Below are 19,096 nucleotides of genomic sequence, written 5' to 3' on the forward strand. Positions count from 1 at the left end.
TAGTCTATTTTTTTTTGTGTTACGAAATTCAAAAACATAAATACCGTTTTGGCGCTGTGGCGTGAGATCACTCTGCCGCAGCTCAGCTCAAGAGAACCAGCAGCGCGGAGAAAACATGAACGCATCTTCTCTTCCTCCTTAAAGGGTTAGTTCACCCAAAAATGAAAATTCTGTCATTAATTACTCACCCTCATGTCGTTGGACACCCGTAAGACCTCCGTTCATATTCGGAACACAAATGAAGATATTTTAGTTGAAAGCTGATGGCTGAGAAAGGCTTCAGATAGGCCTCCATTGGCATTCAGTACATTGACACTTCCAAGATCCATGAAAGGCACTTAAAACGTCGTTACAAAGTCTATCTCACCACAGTGGCTCTACAATAATCATACAATGCGACGACAATAGTTTTTGTGCGCAAAAAAAAATCAAAATAACACCTTTATCCAACTTGTTCTCGACTTCCGTGTATGCCTCCACGACGCATGCGCGAGAATATGACGCAGATCCGGCGTTCGGACATATGACCCAGAAGCGATTTGTTTACGAGCAGAGGAAGACGCGCGTGTCTAAGCTGTTGGATTCTACATTGATCGTGCTTTAGGTCTCGGCGTAGTGCTCAAAATGGGGTTAGAGTGTGCATTTCATGGAATCCCGAGCCCCGGCGCTACGTCATATTCTCGCGCATGCGTCGTGGAGACACACGCGGAAGGCAATAACAAGCTGGATAAAGGTGTTCTTTTGATTTTTTTTTGCGCACAAAAACTATTGTCGTCGCATTGTATGATTATTGTAGAGCCACTGTGGTGAGATAGACTTTGTAACGACGTTTTAAGTGCCTTTCATGGATCTTGGAAGTGTCAATGTACTGAATGCCAATGGAGGCCTGTGTGAAGCCTTTCTCAGCCATCAGCTTTCAACTAAAATATCTTCATTTGTGTTCCGAATATGAACGGAGGTCTTACGGGTGTCCAACGACATGAGGGTGAGTAATTAATGACAGAATTTTCATTTTTGGGTGAACTAACCCTTTAATACCAGTAACAGCGCGAAATAAACACGAATGAGCTTCTGAAAGTGTGTTAAAAGATACAGGACAACTTCCTGTATCATGTCACATAGAATCGCTCAAACAGTGTTTCAACCGCAGAAAGATGCAAGTAAAACGGCTTACAAGTAAACAAATGTCACGTAACGTCACAGTTACCTCAGAAAAACCATATCCAGTGTCCATAAACTCGTTAGTCAGCTAGAAAAAATTAACTCTAGAGGAGCATTTTGCTAATTATATGCACCACATTACATAGGATATTCATTGTCAATGTTCTTCAATATTTAATAAATCTGGCAAGTTTTTATGACAGCCACCCTTTAAATGTTTATATTTCAAAAAAACTAACTGGAGTAGAATTATGATTATGTAATTGTAAAGTTAATATTATAACTATTACTATATATAATTAGTGTAATTTAAGTGTTAGCCTACTACTTCAATATTAGTAGGCTAATGTAGTATCAACTGACTCCCATAGTTTACAACATTAGTTCAGAAATTAGTTTTCCTCTGGAAAATTTTCCATGTATTTTACTTGATACATATCCAAAACAATATTGAACTGAATCGAAAATCGAATCGAAAGCTTGTGAATCGAAATCAAATCGAATTGTGAAATTTGTGTCAATACCCAGCCCTATTGTTCAGCCTTCTAAAAGGACCAAATCTGAGGTGTGGTCATATTTTGGCTTTTACAAAAGTCCTCCTGAGGGAAACTTGATCGAATATGGTCACCCTGTCTGCAGAACATGCCAGAAGAAAGTCTGTAATAGGGGAAAGCGTCAAATCTGCAAACGCAAGGCAAGTGGACTTTGACCTCAATACCAAAACTACGTCTGGTATTACTACCACTTTGGCGGATGAACTTATTATAGTCTTCCCAAAAGCCATCAGTTATAATCGATATGCGCATTATAACCAATCACACGTGTTTCTAATAATCAGCCGTTCAGATTAGCCGGAGTTTTGTTCAGAGCGTGCTCTCTCTCACTGAAATCTGCGCTCAAAGCAGAGATGAACGTGCGATGTACGCAGGAGATTCATTCATCATACCGTGGTTGACTGTTTTTGTTCTATTTCAGCAGCGAATATAGTTTCAAACAAACACAGCAAAACCACAGCGCATCTGATATGACTGATATGATATCATCAAGAAAAAGTTAAACTTAAGTGAAAAAATGCTGTCTTGGCAACTAACTGAAAGTTTAAGTACTAAAATGACAAAAACTAAAACAATAACAAATGAAAGCTAAATACTAATATAAAAAAAAACTAAACTAGCCTATTCTTTTTTTAACTATTAAAAAATGCTAAAATGTAAACCAATTATACAAATAAAAACTAATTATAAATATTAATAAATACCATAAAAATATAAATACTGTTAACATAACACTGGTACATCCATTCATAGGCAGAATAGGCCGATTTTTGTGCACACCCGATTCAGTCTGACCGCTCTGATCTGATTTCGCCACGTAAAAGATAAATGTCAGACGTTGTTATAGAAAACATGCTGAAAGTCGCTTCAGAAACACGGTTGTCTTGTTGAAAAGTGCCGATCGAGCAGAAAATGACAATATAACAGATTTCTTTTTTTAACTAGTGGAAACGACAACACAGAATAAAGCCGCTCATACCAGCCTTCAAACGGTTCTGATGCTGCCTCGTAAGATGCAGTGGCCCAGCTTGTGGCGGCTACACAATATCATGTTGTAAATAAGACAACATCTTTATTGCAAACCCCTCTATGTTGCGGTTTTTGGCTTATGCCTACCAACGCAACGTCATTGCCATAGAAACCAATGTAGATATTCCAGAAAACGAAAGAGCTGCATGGATACACAAATCGGATCTGAACAGTTGCAATACACAGTGTGGACGTCAATAATTTTAGATCCGATTCCAATCAGATACACAAATAATCGGATTTGGTGTCAACATAGATAGCCATAGAGACTACAAAAGATATAAAAGTACAAACATTTTTTTAAAAGATCTTTTAATCCAGTTCAGTTATTTTTTCAAACTAAAGAAGCTCAAAGACACTCCAAATGACTCAATATCAAGTACTAGACTGAGGAGGAGCTGGGTCCATTTTTAAAAGCATTAGACTCTGACCAGCTGCTAACCTCCAGGACAAAGCAGTTTGACTGCGAGAGGCAGATGGGCTCTTCAAACGACCCAGGCCAAATGAGCGACAGCATGAAATATTCAAGCAAACAACTCCCAGTTCCCGTTCTCACTTGGCTGGCACTGGCACACATAGCAGTTTAACTACAAGTAGACAAGTGTGATTAGTTTAATACTGTCAGCAATCATATCAGTGCAAGAACAAAACATGACATCTGTTGAAAAACTGTGGCTGCTGACTAAAAGATGGATTACTTGATCGTTCGACTTACATTCAGCAGCACAGTGAGAAGCAATTGTGGTGAAACAGATGGTGATCTGTCCCAAAAACACATCCACATCATGAAAATGTAGCACCTCTAGGCAATGACTGGACTTTTAGATGATGACATCATTGTTCGAAAAGATCTGGTTGTAATCATGAGGCAAGATTCATTTCTGCTCAAAATGATCATGATGCAATGCTATGTAAAGGTAGGAAAAGGTGTCTTTCGGGTATCAATTTCTGATATCCATTCTGCGCATCATTAAAGCCATGGCAAAGTGTTTTAACCCAGACATAAAAGCAACACATCAGCCATTCAAGAAGCTCTTAAGAGCCACTCCCCTCAGTTCATCCAGAGGTTAAGATGCATGAAGAGTCAATGAAGTGTGAAACTTCAAAACCACCATACAAAACGTGTGTAGATGGACAAGAAAAGCTGAAGGAAACGGTGAAATACAATGGCGTCAGTACAGCAAGTGCAAATATTAACCAAGTCTAATTATTGTTGTATACATAATGGGTATTTTCCCCTTATGAACTGGCAACATGCCAACGATAACATTTTGAAACGGGCAGAAGGAGGTTTTTTTTTTAACTGCAAGCAGTAGCAAAAATAGACTGGATGGCTAATCTTACAAGAATGTGATTTTAATGATGGGTCGGTTCAGTGGGATTTGAAGTATGACTGAGGGGGGTTCCTGTAATCCTGTTTCCTTTAAGAGCACTGTAAACTCACAAGCAGCTCATAAAACAAACACAAAACAAACTTCAAACTTGCCCACCCCTACATAGACAACACTTAGATTTAAACAGCTGTATCAGCTAGTCGGTTTACTATGGTGTCACAAGAAAATTCACAAATAGATATTTTCAGGAGCTTATTAATGGCTCATTATTATCACATTCTTTTGCTTTAACACTTAATATACAAGTACATAATATCTTTGTTTTAACAGATATGAAAATCTCAAGATAAAAAATAATAAACTAAACATTTATTTCATAAAGTATTTGATTACATAGCTACTTAATAATATATAAACCACTCAGGGCTCCAGACTGCAACCTCTTTTCCTGCTGGTGCAACTAAATTTTGTTAGAGGTTGCACTGGTGCAACCACCACGATCCCCAACTAATAAGAGCTGCCATTTCTGTTATATATGGAACATCCAATGGCAAATGAAAGCGGAATGGAACCGCGCTACTGGTTTAATACGTGCGGACCGTTTATCAGCTCAGAGCAATAATAGACAGCACAGCATGAGCTCAGTTCACTCACGGCCGTGAGCCGATCTTGTGCATGCGACAATGTTACTTCACAGCAGTGGCGGCTGGTGATAATTATTTTTGGGGCGGCGTTTTTGTTTTTAGGCGCGGGTGGGGTGGGGGGTGGGGGGCAGTATCAAGATGCATGTTGACTAAATTCATGCATTAAAGAGAAAACAGTGTCTTCACTTTTATCTTTTTAAACATTCATTTCCCACATATACGTTAATGAGGAAAGGAAAAACAAAAGAAAACAGCAACAACAGACTAGCATGTTGACTACTTGAACATACATTTTGCTCTCCTTTCTTTCTGGCCAGAAAATTTCTCAATGACTCTCTGATTAAAGTCAGTCATCTCAGTAGTGTCATGACGTTTGCATTTTTCAGTCAGATATTTGAGGTCTCTAACCCCCGTTGTTGTCCACAAAACTTCAGGACCGACACTTTGAACTAAAAGACAGGGAAAGCAACAAAGGCATAGCTAACAACACATCCAGCCAGCCACCTACGTTTCTCATAACAAGCCTGTGAAGCTCTGAGTGTTGCTTCGTCCACTGTCACTGGCCTGCTGCTGGATTTGTAAATTGCATTGGTCCGGGATCCTTTATCCCGTAAAGAAGACTACAGTTAACAGCACTATAAAATGTGCTTAATTTAGTGACTTCTGATTTTTATTGATATTTTTATTTAATATATCACTAAGTTACATCAATGGTTAAATAAAATAGAAATGGCACATTAAAGTTAAAAGTTATAACTGCATGATGAAACCACTTTTTTTATGTGCGTTTGTACAGGTAAAGAATGTTTTTGCTCAGGTGACCAAAATGTCTAGCCTGGCGTGGCCATACTCAATTCTAGTCAGAATTTGAGTCTGGGGCGTGTTTCAACCGAGCCAGGAAAGACCTCAATTGGATAGACCCACAACCAATCAGAGCAACGGAGCGACGCGAAACGTTAGTTGTCAAATGTCAACAGAACTCAACTGCACTGTGTTGCCAAGTCCGTGTTTTTCTCCATGTCCGCGGGTTGAAGCGACCCCAATTATGTGATTATATAAACCCAGGAATGCGAATTTTAGCAGGCAACCTTGCCAAAATAACATTTTGCCAACCAAACGCCATTTTTTTCCGGAGAACACCCCGGAAAGTTATTGTTTTGGGCTATAGTTTTGAGTAGCAATTGTGCGCGACATTGCAAAAACACTTGGAAACCCTGTCTGCACGCACGCTGGATTAAGTAACGTTACAAGAAAAAGATAAGTGTAAACGATCTTTGCCAGTAATAAAATAATTTAAGGATACAGTACTTACCAACACGATCATCGTTTCTGAGAGAAATAGTGAAGTGAATGCATATACGAACAAGTTCTCCGTTTAGGATAAGAGCAAATTCAACCCAAGAGCCTTCGATGACGTGGATGATTACTTTACTGTTTATCATCTGCCCATCATCGTCTAAAGCCCGCCCTGACAATTTCATTGGTCCGAACAGTTTCTGTTCGGGCATAATTACTCCTCTATGTAGCGAGTCCAGACCGAATTGCCCGAGCAAAAAAAATTGTGGGCGGGGCTAAATTCGGCTGGCATCCAGGCTACAAAATGTCCCCCCGATAGAGAAAAATTTTGCTCAGCGAGAAAAGAAATTAGAGGGAACATTGCTTACAAGTGCTTTACACTTTTTCCTAACACTTAAAAGCTCTAAATATTATCACATTTTAATGTTATTTTTAGTGTTATTAAATGTTGTTTAATATCATTTTAATGTGATGATTTGTAAACCTAAAAAAGTTTAAATGTGTAGGTCACTTTGTGGCAAACAAGCACTTTTATTTTCAGAAAGACATGAAATTACCACTATAACCAGTAGGTGGCGGCATAGGAGCACTGATTTGAGGTGCTTGACATTTCCACTCCTTAATATATGGAAAAAAGTAGGAAGTCAAAGTCTCATGAAAAACAAAAACTTTTCAAGTTGTGACTGAATTACACAGAAAGAGTGCTCATTGTATTATCAGAAGCTGTCTGTCAGTTCAGTGTGATACTATAGAAGAACAGTACGTTTAATAAGAGTAGAATATTTAAAAGGTTTTTGTACATTACTGTTGTTAATAAAAGTTAATTTTACCAGCATTTCAATTCAAGCTCAATGCTTCATTGTTCAATTTCCAAAAAACAAACATGTAATAATATTAGTAACTGCACATATTAACAAAACAACGCAAAACAATAGTAATTTTATGATTAAATTAACTTCATGATCATTTTTTTTCACCAGCACCACCAAATCAGGTGCTGGCGCCACCATCTGTAGAACTTAGCTGGTGCCACTGCTCTCAAATGTTAATCTGGAGCCCTGCCATTATACAATATGACTTGTGCTGTGATATATTTCTGTCAATCTGCCCACACCGATGCAAAATCTTTTGACAAACCACAATGTTGATGCAAGGTTTAGTGGTTTGTTATATGAACACCAACATTCATTAGACAGGCTGGAATTATGTTTTATTAGACACAGCTTACAAACAGCAACATGATGTTGATATAAAGGAGAGTTGGAACATTAAGACGTAATACTGATCAGGAACCACTCTTACTGTATGCATGGTGTCAGCTTCATGCACAAATGCTACAGAAAGCCAGGTGAGAAACAGAGCGTCCTCTGCGATAACGTCCCTAGAGAAAAGTAGCAAAGTTTACTTTACAATGTGTGGGAGTTGTTGATCTTTTAATGCTCAGTGCGGTCTCTGAGAAACACCGGAGCAGTGCAGAAAACACAGTGATAACACCGCACAATAAGCTCAAAAGTCTAGCCTACCCAATAACAGTGTAGTAAAAACAGACATTTCCTGTCTGTCTCCACAACAAGTCCATTTGCTGCAAGTGGCTCATCACTAGTGGTTTCTCTCCATTCTGCTGTTGCTGAGATAGCATTGATAATGGCGAAATATTACTTACTGACCTCATAAGGGGGCATCTAAACATAGCCAAAGAAAAATATCAGATACTGTAAGTTATACTGAGTGAATCAGCAAAATATGCCTGATCTTAAATCAATACTTTAGCAAGTTGCACAATTTCTGAAATAAAAAATCAATACTAATTTAAAAATTAAACAAATGTATTTGTGTAAAGTACCTTTCTGCCCTTAAAGCAAACTCCCAGATGGTGTTCGACTGCTAAAACACAGTATCACGCCCCACACTCAGAGAATAGCAGAATACAGACAGAACCAAGGGGTGTGGCTCACTTGCACCCACAGCCTTATATAACAAAATTTTTATTTGATTAATTGTGCAAGCACATCTGAGTAAACACTGGTACACACACAAACCATGGCCATGCAAAGGGCTTATGCGGTATAACAGATGCAAAATACAGACAAAATCTTGAAATTTAGTCATAAAATGTAATTAACAGTATAAATGCGGAATGCCATGGATTTTTTGGAATGTCACATTTTGGATGAATAAATTAAAATGAGAGCTGTACAATTAATAAAATTGTGATATGGACTAGTATCTGTGAATATTAAAGCACAAAAGACTACTATTTAATAGGGGTGTAACGATACACCCATGCCACGGTTCGGTTCATGTCACGGTTTTGGAGCCACGGTTTGGTTCGGTTCTGTTTGCTGTGGAGGCAGGGTTCATGGCAGGGCACCAGCAATAATAACACTGGATTCACGTTTAACTTAATAATAACAACAGCAATAATTTAACTTATTAACTTTATCTTTATTAACTTTATACATTGGCTTCAAGTTTCCTTAGAGCAGTTAGCAAACCATAATGTTTAAAAAAAAAACAAGCACATTTATTTAATAAAAATTGATGACACACACACAAGTCATTTTCCACTTTAGCCTACTTAAACATATACATTTCAAAAATATGACTAATACTGATTAATAAAAAGGCCTATATGATAAAGCTATTAAATAGCAGTTTTTGTTAAAACAATAAAATACACTACACTAATTTAAAAATAAACTTGTAATAAAGTGAAAATAAAGTGGCATTTTGGGGTTATGGAAACAACAGTTACCATAACGAATACACAATAGCCTACAATATGAACTGTTAATGAAACATAAAAACTGCTCCTGATGAATGAACATCATACCTGCATGCCTTCCCAGCTAACACACGTCGAACCACTTACGCGATTTATTGGTCCTTTACTTTTATTTCATGACTTTCATGGTTTCCATCTTAACGCTGCTCATAGTTTCTCTTGCGCTTTATGATATACGGCACCAGTGTTGGGGAAAGTTACTTTGAAAAGTAATGCATTACAATATTGCATTACTCCCTTAAAAAGTAACTAATTGAGTTACTTAGTTACTTTTTAAGAAAAGTAATGCGTTACGTTACTTTTGCGTTACTTTTTCTCACCTGGGCTGGGCTTGCTTTTTAGTTTTGTTTTTTAATAGCAAAAAAAGTCCTTTTTTGTGCTAATGTAAAGACTTCTTCATACCAAAATTGAAATAATAGGCCTCAGGCTGAGGTATAAATGTGCTGCCATTCTGGATAATGGAAGAGTAGGACGCAGGAGAAAAACGTTTTACCAATAAAAACAAAAAATCTAGTAATTTTTGCTCATGGCTTAACTGAATCATCAAAGGTCAGCAGCACGACATTGGTCAATAAAGGTAGATTAAATGCATAAAAATATTTGTTCTATTTAACATTTATATAATTGAGGTTTGAGTAATTGAGGTTTGACTGATTTTATTAATTTTGAGGAGTACAGAATCTTTATTGTGCGAGTTAGTCTAGAACTACAATAACCATCATGTTTACACACAACGCCTTTCCACTTATTTTTCACAACATGGGGGCAGGAGAGCTGTCAGTCAAATAAATGTGAAAAAGTAACTTGCGTTACTTTTTTGAAAAAGTAACTCAGATATTTTGTTGTAAATTTGAAAAGTAATGCGTTACTTTACTAGTCACTTGAAAAAGTAATATTATTACGTAACTTAAGTTACTTGTAATGCGTTACCCCCAACACTGTACGGCACACATGCGCGTGTGTAACTAAAGAGTGTGCTAGTATAACGGCTGAATGGACAAGAAAGCGGTTTTCTGAGGTAAGAGAGAGATGTTTTATTTCTTAACAAGCTACGATGTTGCTGGGACTCCAGGGACAAGGTAGCATTTTGCCAACCTGGCTCTCTTTGCCCTTCCACCATGAAGCTTGAGCGATCACCCAAGTCACGTGACATGCACTTGGAAGACAAAAGTTAGTGCATATTTAGTAAATAATATTATTATAATAATTTTTGGTAAAAATACAGCTCTTGTTAGTTGTTAAAAGTGTACTAATTATTATTTAATCAAATGGCAAGGAAGAAAAAAAAAAGAGTTGGGCCGGGGCAGCAGGGGGCAGGGCACGTTCGGTTCGACATGAGGGTATCGCGGTTCGAACCTTGGGTGGTGTATCGCGGTTTTTCGGTTCGGTTTGAATATCGTTACACCCCTACTATTTAAATATGCAGTCTGTACATTCTGCATGTCTGTGTGAATGAGTGGCGCAGTTTCATCTACTGCACATTCTCAAGCACATGTGTCTCACTTTACTGTATGATGACACTCTAAGAATTCACTTCACAAACATTTCAACATTTTTATGATAAAAACTACTGTCATATTACATACACACAGAAACTCAGAAACTTGGCAAACAAGTTGTGCAGCACTTTGTCAAAAAATAATAGGAACTGTTAAATTTCGATTTGATTACATTTTAAAAGGTACATTAAACGGCTGTTTTATGGCTTCATTTGATTACAAATTGATTATTGTTTTTTTTATATCAGGCTCTCAAAAATTATATATAAATTTGGATTTAGATCGGCCAATATATCAATCATCAGCTTGCAAATATAAATTATTATTGGTTATCGGCCAAAATGTTCGTATCGGTACATCCCTACAAACTGTAATAAATGATATTGTTGTTAAAGTTTTATGAATTCAATTGATTAGACAATTGGTTTTTGATTATTTAAATTTAAAGAACCATTAAAAGGCTTAGTTTACCCAACAATTAAATTATCTGTCGTCATTTACTCACCCTGCATGAGTTTCTTTCTTCCGTTAAACTAAAAAGGAGCTATTATGAAGAATGTTGGTAACCAGACAGTAGCCATTGACTTTCATAGTAGGAAAAAATACTATGGAAGTCAATGGCTACCGTCAACTGCCTGGTTACTCATGTTCTTCAAAATATCTTCTTTTTTACAGAAGAAAGAAACTCATATGTTTGGAACAACATAGGGGTGAGTAAATAAAGAAAGAATTTCCCTTTTTGGGTGAATTATCCCTTTAATACAAAATCCATAAATATATGAAAATTTGGGAAAGACTAAAATTTATCTCATAGGCTACTATATTAGTTGTTACTTGTCATGAATACTGTGTCTTTACCTCTACCAGCCATGTCTGTTTTAGATAATTACACCCTCATACTGTTGGTCAGAACACCTACACTTCATAGATTCCTAAATAGCACTTTACAAAATTGTATCAAATTCTCAAATAATACGTTTTTCAAAGAACCTGCTCTAAAACTGCAGTAGAACTTGTGTTTGTAGCTACAGATCGACCCTACAGCTTGCTAACTGCACAGGGTGGTCTAAAGCACAATTAAATATTTAGTGCCAACCTAGTGCAGAAAGGCAAGTGAACCGTGCACAAGTGCATTTGTTTACTTTAAAAAAGCTCTCAGAACACCACAGAGCTTAAACCTGCATGTTAAACTGACACCGACCCGGCACATACCATATCAGATGTGATATTATGCATCAGAAGACTAAAAGCAAAGGCCTGTCCTAATAATGATTTCTTTAAACAAAAAACTTGTAAAGAGCATAAAAGACTAAAAGGCACAAGGGCTGCTCCACCCTGTAAAACATAACAGAGACACCACAGGGCGAGACCTCACGGTTTCATCCATTTTTAAAGACCTCTCTGTTTTGACTGGAGTACAGCAAACCTAAAATTGGGTTAAGATAAATGTGCCTCCCTCAGGCTGCAGCAAATGTGACTGAAGCTTGAAGGAGACTGGTTGATTTTTGCCCCTACATGGGCACTGGTGGGTGGGAAATGTGGCAGGAGGCAGGGCGACATAAACACTGCCACAATGGTTGTCTTGCTTCCTCTGCCGTAACACTGTGCTCAATAGGGTCATGAGGGGTGGAGCAACACTTCCAAAACAACGCATCCCATTCAAACACCACATATGATCCTCTGGTCCTAAGTGTTTATAGTGTCTAAAGAAATTTAGATCCTTCAGATAATGGCTTCTCTTCACTAAAGTAGGCAAACCTTCATCTAGCCAATGTTGGCATTTCGGATTATCGGGCAGAGGAAAGAGTTTTGGAAAACACAAAACAGCTTCAGTGCGTAAACCGATGGGGGTTTGGCATTCAGAGACGGCCTCCGCAGCCCATCATAAAGCGTGTAGGACTTAGAGGCGTACAATTCTTCTTACAGTCCTCTTTTGGACTGAATAGCACTTCTGTTTTGTGATCTTGGCATCTCAAAAGCACTGAGATACAAAGAGCCATGAGGGGGAAAGCCTAATTTAAGCGTGTAACTTACAACTAAGGCTGCAACAAATATATATTACATCAAACAAATATATATTACAACAAATATATGCGTGGCACTATGCTGTTTTATACACAAGTAGCTCATGATCCTGTGTTTATGGTCTCAGAGCGACTCGCTTTAAATGCTCCACCACACAAACTCATTTTGCACCTGCTCTGAGTTTGGTTGCTTATAGGTAGGGATGCGCCAATCCCATCCTCGGTATTGGTATTGACTCCGATACCACCATTGCCGGATCGGGTAACGGTCAGACGGGACCGGTCCAAATCCGATACTGTGCATATACTATTCTGTGTTATTGTTAAGCCCCAGTGCCCCACAAAAGGCACAAAAACATTATAAAGCCTCATCACCTCTTTGTGCACTATATTAAGTGTTCTGAAGCCATTCCATAGTTTAATGTGAGGTACAGATGCATATTTAAATCATTAAATTCAAGTTCACGTAAATGCTTCCCTCGGCTGCGGCTGTCAGTCATTCTGCTTTCAGCTTTCAAACTGCTTGTTGTGTTCGGTTACGAGTAGTCAACACGATGAATGTTCCTGTTATTATGCTTGATCTGTAGATAACGGTCTATGGTTTCGCATAAAATGACTTTATCTGGCTGGAGTTTATTGCCGTTTCTAAATCATATTACTTTCACCGGGAGTCTGTTAGGTCACAACATTGGACTAGAGATTGTATTGTTCTTCAAATGCACGGTAACTGAATTTTTAAACTGTTAAAAGAAAAGGCTCAATAAAATATTGCATAGACAGTACGCTACGCATCGATATCTCCCTTTCCTTTGTTTTTCAGGGTGTCTACAGAACCTGAACTTGTCCTTGATCCAAAACAATGCTGTGTGCTAGGCTAAATAATGTGCATAGCCTACTTATAATGGTATTCTGACCAACTGAGAACTTGTGAAGAGCTTATAAACTGTGTAAAGGAGATCTGCTGCGAGGAGACGCGGATCTGATGCCTCTACCGAACTGTAATGGGCAACTCATGACTATGACAAGAAAAAACGCATCTTTAGGGTCGCATCTTGAACCAAAATGATACATTATGTAGGGCTGTGTTGAAAAAAATCGATTCACCAATTCTGAATCGATTCTCATATTAATTTCTAAAGATCGATCCGTAACTCAGAGGATCGATTTAATAATAGGCCTCCATTTTCCCTGTGAATTTTAATTTGCCGCGTCATTGAATTCACGCATTTGCGCGAGGTGGAAGGACATTAAAACAACGAACATGGCATCTTTGAAAACTCCAGAAACGCTAAAAGCTGCGATCTGGCAGATTGTGGTTTCTCTTGATTTCAGGCGTTTATCCTCCAAAGCCGTACAGGGTGCGTCCCTGCCGCTTCAGCGCGTACACAACATCCACGGTCTTTCTCTTGGCGTGCTCGGTGTAGGTCACGGCATCGCGGATCACGTTCTCCAGGAACACCTTCAACACTCCGTGGGTCTCCTCGTAGATCAGACCGGAGATGCGCTTGACACCACCGCGGCGAGCCAGACGACGGATGGCGGGTTTGGTGATTCCCTGGATGTTATCGCGCAAAACTTTACGGTGACGCTTAGCGCCTCCTTTATCTTTGCGATCTTAATGTCAATTCTTAATGTCATTTTTAATAATACATCAGGTGTGCGTCTAAATAATTGGTCTACTGCTGCTGATATAACTCTGCGTCCTCTGTCGTCTACACCAGTGGACACCATCAATATGTTGCATAACTACAGTCCTGTAATTCAGGTAACAGCTGGAAAAAAAAGCTTTCTTAAAAAACACTAATCTAAATCTCGAAGATCGGATCAAATCGAATCGAATAATGATAATCGATTCAAGATCTTGAGAATCGGAATCGATTCTTGAAATTTGAATCGAAACCCAGCCCTAACATTATGTCACATTTACATCTCTTTGTTCCATGTTGCATTCATACTTCCTTCAAACCGCACCAGAGTTTGTTTGGAAGTGGACCAAGACCCATCTTTTCAGCGGTCTCCGTCCCCTTGTTTGGTGCGCACCAGGGTTCAGGTGGCAGCGTTCACATGGAGAGTATGAACTGCTCTAACAAAGCAATTGCACTAGGGTTTGTATTTAATCGAACCAAACAAGCCAAGTGTGAACAGACCCATAATGTGCGTTTAGGAGCACAACATGCACCAACCATTTTCTAGGGCCCAATCCCATTCCGCGATGCAGAAAACGTGGACGGAATTGCAGAATCCAGTCATAAAAACGGAATTTACTGTATAAATTTCACGGAATTTGTAAAAAAAAAAAAAAAAAAAAATCTTCCATTTCTTCATATCATAAACACATAGAAACTCAAAGGTCTTCATGGTAAAGGCCCGGGTATACTTCACTTACAGCGCCCGGACGCGTCACGCGCGCAGCCCTGTCCGCGCGTCTTTCAAAGTATACTACACAACGGATGATCGCGTTCGACACATGCACGGTAAAAAAGTGTCTATGCTCTACCAGACATCGGAGGGCAGCACTGAGTCCTGTCATCAACGGGACATTCGCTGGGCATGATCGGAGAAGAACTGTAGTGCATCCATCATTGCAACATAGTTTGGAAGAAACACTGAAGAATCAAAAATTCTCTCTTTTTTTTCAAGCGTGTTGTTTTTAAACCGGTCTTTTCACACTCTTCTTTGACGGCTGAACACTGTGCTCAATACTGTGCGTATTGCCACCTAGTGGACTCTTCTGGCCTGCTGGCGCATGCGCTGTTGCACGCGGACTGTCCGCGCGGTCTCAAAATTTGGGCTGCGCGAGGACGGGGTACAGTTGCACTGTAAAATATATTATTATTACATTATTGTTATATTACAGTAAAGTTTTCTTATTTTGATAAAAAAGGTTAGATTTTAGATTGGATCCCCAAATTGTGTAGTGCTATTTACAGAGAAAGGCTGTGGTCTGTAGGTGTTATGACACACTTACAAACCTTTGGGCTCATTATGGGCCCATACGTAATTAGCATGACTCCATGGTATGTTGACAAACTACTAGCTTAACAAAAGCACAAATTATTCACCTAGTAGTTGTTGCAAAAAGGGGTTATAAGCTTTGCATCTATTTTAGATTCCTGACTGACTCTGTCAAAAAATATCTGGGTCATGGAGTCTTCATGAACCAATTCATTGTTTCTCGGTGTCATAGAAATAGAGCACTTGATATTTGACTAACCTTCCAGTCCAAATAAATAGAGAACAAATAAACAGTAAAGCAGGGACCAGGTTACATACATTTAAACAAGTGAATCCAAATTAAAGACAGAGAGAGGAAGAGAGAGAAAGAGTATCTGAGCTATGATGCATTTCATTCACAGTGCTTTCACAGACTGTTACCATGGACAAAAACATCATAAATCTAACTTCCAGCAGCTGCTCAATTCAATGAAAAAGCAGCATCACTGAGAAGAGCCAGACAACTCTGGCGGCCAAGGTTACTGTCAAGTTCAAATGCCAGCTGAGGCGTCAGGTCTGGTAACAGTCCAACTCAGTTTGCAGCTGAACACGGAGTCATCACCTACACGATCACCTGCAGATAGCAAAACCATTCTTCTGTTCTCAACAGTAGAGCTACAAGCTTTCACAAACATCCTACTTAATCTATTATGTAAAAAATATTACCAGTGGTTTCTGCAATCATTGCACTTCACATAAGCTACTTCCCCTGTGATTACCCTCAGCGTAGCCGCGTGTCTGACAAACAGGGAGGAAATAAGAAAGTGTAAGTATAAAACAAGCAGGAAGTTTGTTGAACGTGAACAACAGAAAACCTCACACTGGTGTTCCACAATACAGTACAGCTGAGGCAGTGCCAACTACTTGCGTCATGCATTTGGTTGAGTGAAATTGGCCTGTTCTTGCAAAATTGCAGAATGTAATCAAGCATTTCTTTTAGGTTTGGAATGCACTGGCCCCAGATGTTAAAGTTAAGACCCAGGCAGACAATTTACCTCCTTTACATCAATATTAGTTCCACCATGCATTCTGAGTAGTTGACGCGCAAATCAAATAAGGCTACTGGATTGTTCAGATATTAGTGAAATCTCACAGTTTGCAATTTGCTGATAAAGACACAACAATATTTGAGTGTTTATTAGAGCTCAGTGTAAGCACATTATGAGTTGAAGAGTCCATCTGCTTCAAGCCAATGAAACCACAGTAATTGAACTGCAGATTTACAAATGCAATAAGTCGGATGATTCCAAATTGAGCCAGGTGGTCTAAATTACAGACAAAGTGGAATGAAAATGATCATAAATTGGCATAGTAAATTATAAACGTACCAACAGCATTAAGCCAACTTTTAAATGTAAACTAAAGAAATGCAACACAACGAATATAGCATTAAGTACCAGTAAAGAAGTAGAAATCACATTTCAACTGAATCTACATTAAATATAGAAAAATATATATTTTTGATAGGAATGCATTAATAATTTAATTAATTTAACTACAGTTATTTTATGTTATGTATTATAATGTTATAATATTTAGTCAAAATAAATTAAACACAATTTTTTTTTTAATACTAAAAGTGATTTTAGATATCAACACAACATAAAAATAGCTATACATTTTTTATTATTATTATTATATATAATTATTTTATTACATTACATTTAACCATTTTATTAAATTAGTGTTTTTAAAGAATTATGTGAGCATTAGATGATGGCAAAAATGTAACCAGCCAATACATTAATTACAAACTTTTCCAATAACCAATATCATTTTTTTCATGTTGTAATTGCAACAATATACTGCCGTAATCATGTAATCAGCTCTGAAAGCTTGACAAATCATGAGTAGACTAATCCAGGCACACTTAGAAAACCCTGGACAGCTAAAACAACCGAGGGTGCATCCTGTTTTGCTGCTACACATGCACTGCATTGAACAGACAAACGACCTCTGTGGATTAACAAGTGATTTTACACATGCCTTGTTGCCAGCTGGATGAGGCAGAGGAGGGCTTTTGGACGACACACAAAGCATTTACACACTGCCAAAACACTGCACATTCACTACTACCACTTGCATTCCCTTTCGCTATCTTTTGCATGCTCTGCCATGAGATGGCATGAGATGCCTAGCAAAGACTGAAAAAGAAAAATGACTCAGACTGATCAATTAGCTCCTCAGCAAGAAAGGCCTTGAAAATGAATGCAGCACATGTGCAGTTGTAATGCAAACTAATTTAGGCCCAAAATATTCCCATTGTTCAGATGCAGACTGATATATCAGAGCACAAAAAGGCTTGAGCAAGCAGTCTATTAGTGCTGGGCGGTATACCGGTTCATACCGAATACCGGTATTTATTTTTGTTATGATAGGAATTTTGATGATACCGCAATACCGGTATATGTCGCGCCTTAAACAACGTTCGGAACGCGGCGCAGTGCGCCATTGTTTGAGAGGGGACCCATTTCATTGTTGCACTGTACTAGTGAGAGCAGTCAGAGCACAGCTGAGATCACATCTACAGCCTATGGCTGAATCCGAAATCGCCCCCTATACCCTCATTCACTATTCCCTACGTTATCACTTTATTTGAAGGAGTGAATGAAAACGAGTGCGTGAAGTCGGACAACCGTTGTGTGTAACGTTACATCGGCTGTGCATTCGTTATTGCGGTGCAATGTGGGATAGAATGAGTGCACTCAATAACGTCCGCTATGGTTTCGGACACCACTACAAAGCGCCGTCCTCTCCAAATAATGCCCTATTTGAGGTTATAGGGGGCGATTTCGGATTCAGCCCTTGATTATAGCGGATAATTCAAACTACACGCGGCGCGCGAGAGAGCGGTTTCTGCGCGGAGCGCTGTGATGAGATGAACAGCGTTCTCCACATGGATCCCAAGCGAGCGTGTTTAAGTTTTTAATGGACATATTTCATTTACTCTACTGCTCTGAAAGTACCAGAAGTGTATGTGTGTATGTGTATGCGCACATATTTCATCATGTCTTCTTCAAATGAAATGTGCACTGATTACACTGATACAACCATCTGATCACGACCGCGATGATGGATTATTCTGCTATACAAAAGACAATGAATGATGTAAGTTAATAAATAAACTGACAATTCAAAGAAGAATGGGCAAAAAAGTAAAGATCTGCTTTATTCTTTCTGTGTTAAACTGTGTGTCATTTGTTCAGAGAGTGCTCTTAAATGTATTGCAAATATCCGCGTTTCTCCCTCGTTTAGTCAGTTTGTTGTTATATAGGGTTAGATTTTTAAAATGCTTAAGGTGCCCTCAACTCTGTTTTTTTTCTCTCCATGGCCATATTTTAATATTCATGTGCCTGTAATGTGTTGCGGGTCTGTGTTTTATTGTCTCTCCATAGCGTCATTTTGGTTTGGCTTTGCAAACCTGTATTAACTCTAGTGTGGAGTTTTTCTAGAATATCCACTCGTCATGACAGTAAAACAGGGCATTCTAGTCAATCTACTGCAGTATTTCCTCTCTCAATCAGTAGAAAATGTGGTCATGCATAGGGGAAAAAAATACCGTCATATACCGTGAAACCGATATAATTTAGAAAAATACCGTGATATACATTTTTGGTCATACCGCCCAGCACTAGAGTCTATTATCAGAAGAGAACAGAAAGGCATTTCAGCCAGTTCTGCATGGGTAGTAATATTAGTGTAAGAGAATATTACTTGTCCACAAAAACTACATTATTCTCAATCTTCAGGTTAGGGATGTCAATTTACATAAATTC

The 19,096-nt window shown here is 38.5% G+C and overlaps 1 protein-coding gene across 12 annotated transcripts in view; it reads right to left on the reverse strand.

The window, feature by feature from the left end:
* fam49a (family with sequence similarity 49 member A) overlaps positions 1 to 19,096 on the reverse strand; it is a 48,109-nt gene that overhangs the window by 20,046 nt on the left and 8,967 nt on the right. For 2 of the 12 annotated variants that reach the window (XM_079831720.1, XM_079831716.1), the window contains one exon: positions 7,321 to 7,399. The exons of 7 other annotated variants lie outside the window; for them this stretch is intronic. The gene's annotated coding sequence lies outside the window, so the exon portion shown is untranslated. Of the gene's footprint in view, positions 1 to 7,320; positions 7,400 to 7,861; positions 7,931 to 15,986; positions 16,162 to 19,096 lie in introns of those variants that run through there. 3 more of the 12 variants (XM_079831725.1, XM_079831717.1, XM_079831714.1) reach the window with 3 other exon arrangements.

Source organism: Gobio gobio (genome assembly GCF_949357685.1).
Source record: "Gobio gobio genome assembly, chromosome: 12".
In the NCBI taxonomy this organism is placed as follows: domain Eukaryota; kingdom Metazoa; phylum Chordata; class Actinopteri; order Cypriniformes; family Gobionidae; genus Gobio; species Gobio gobio.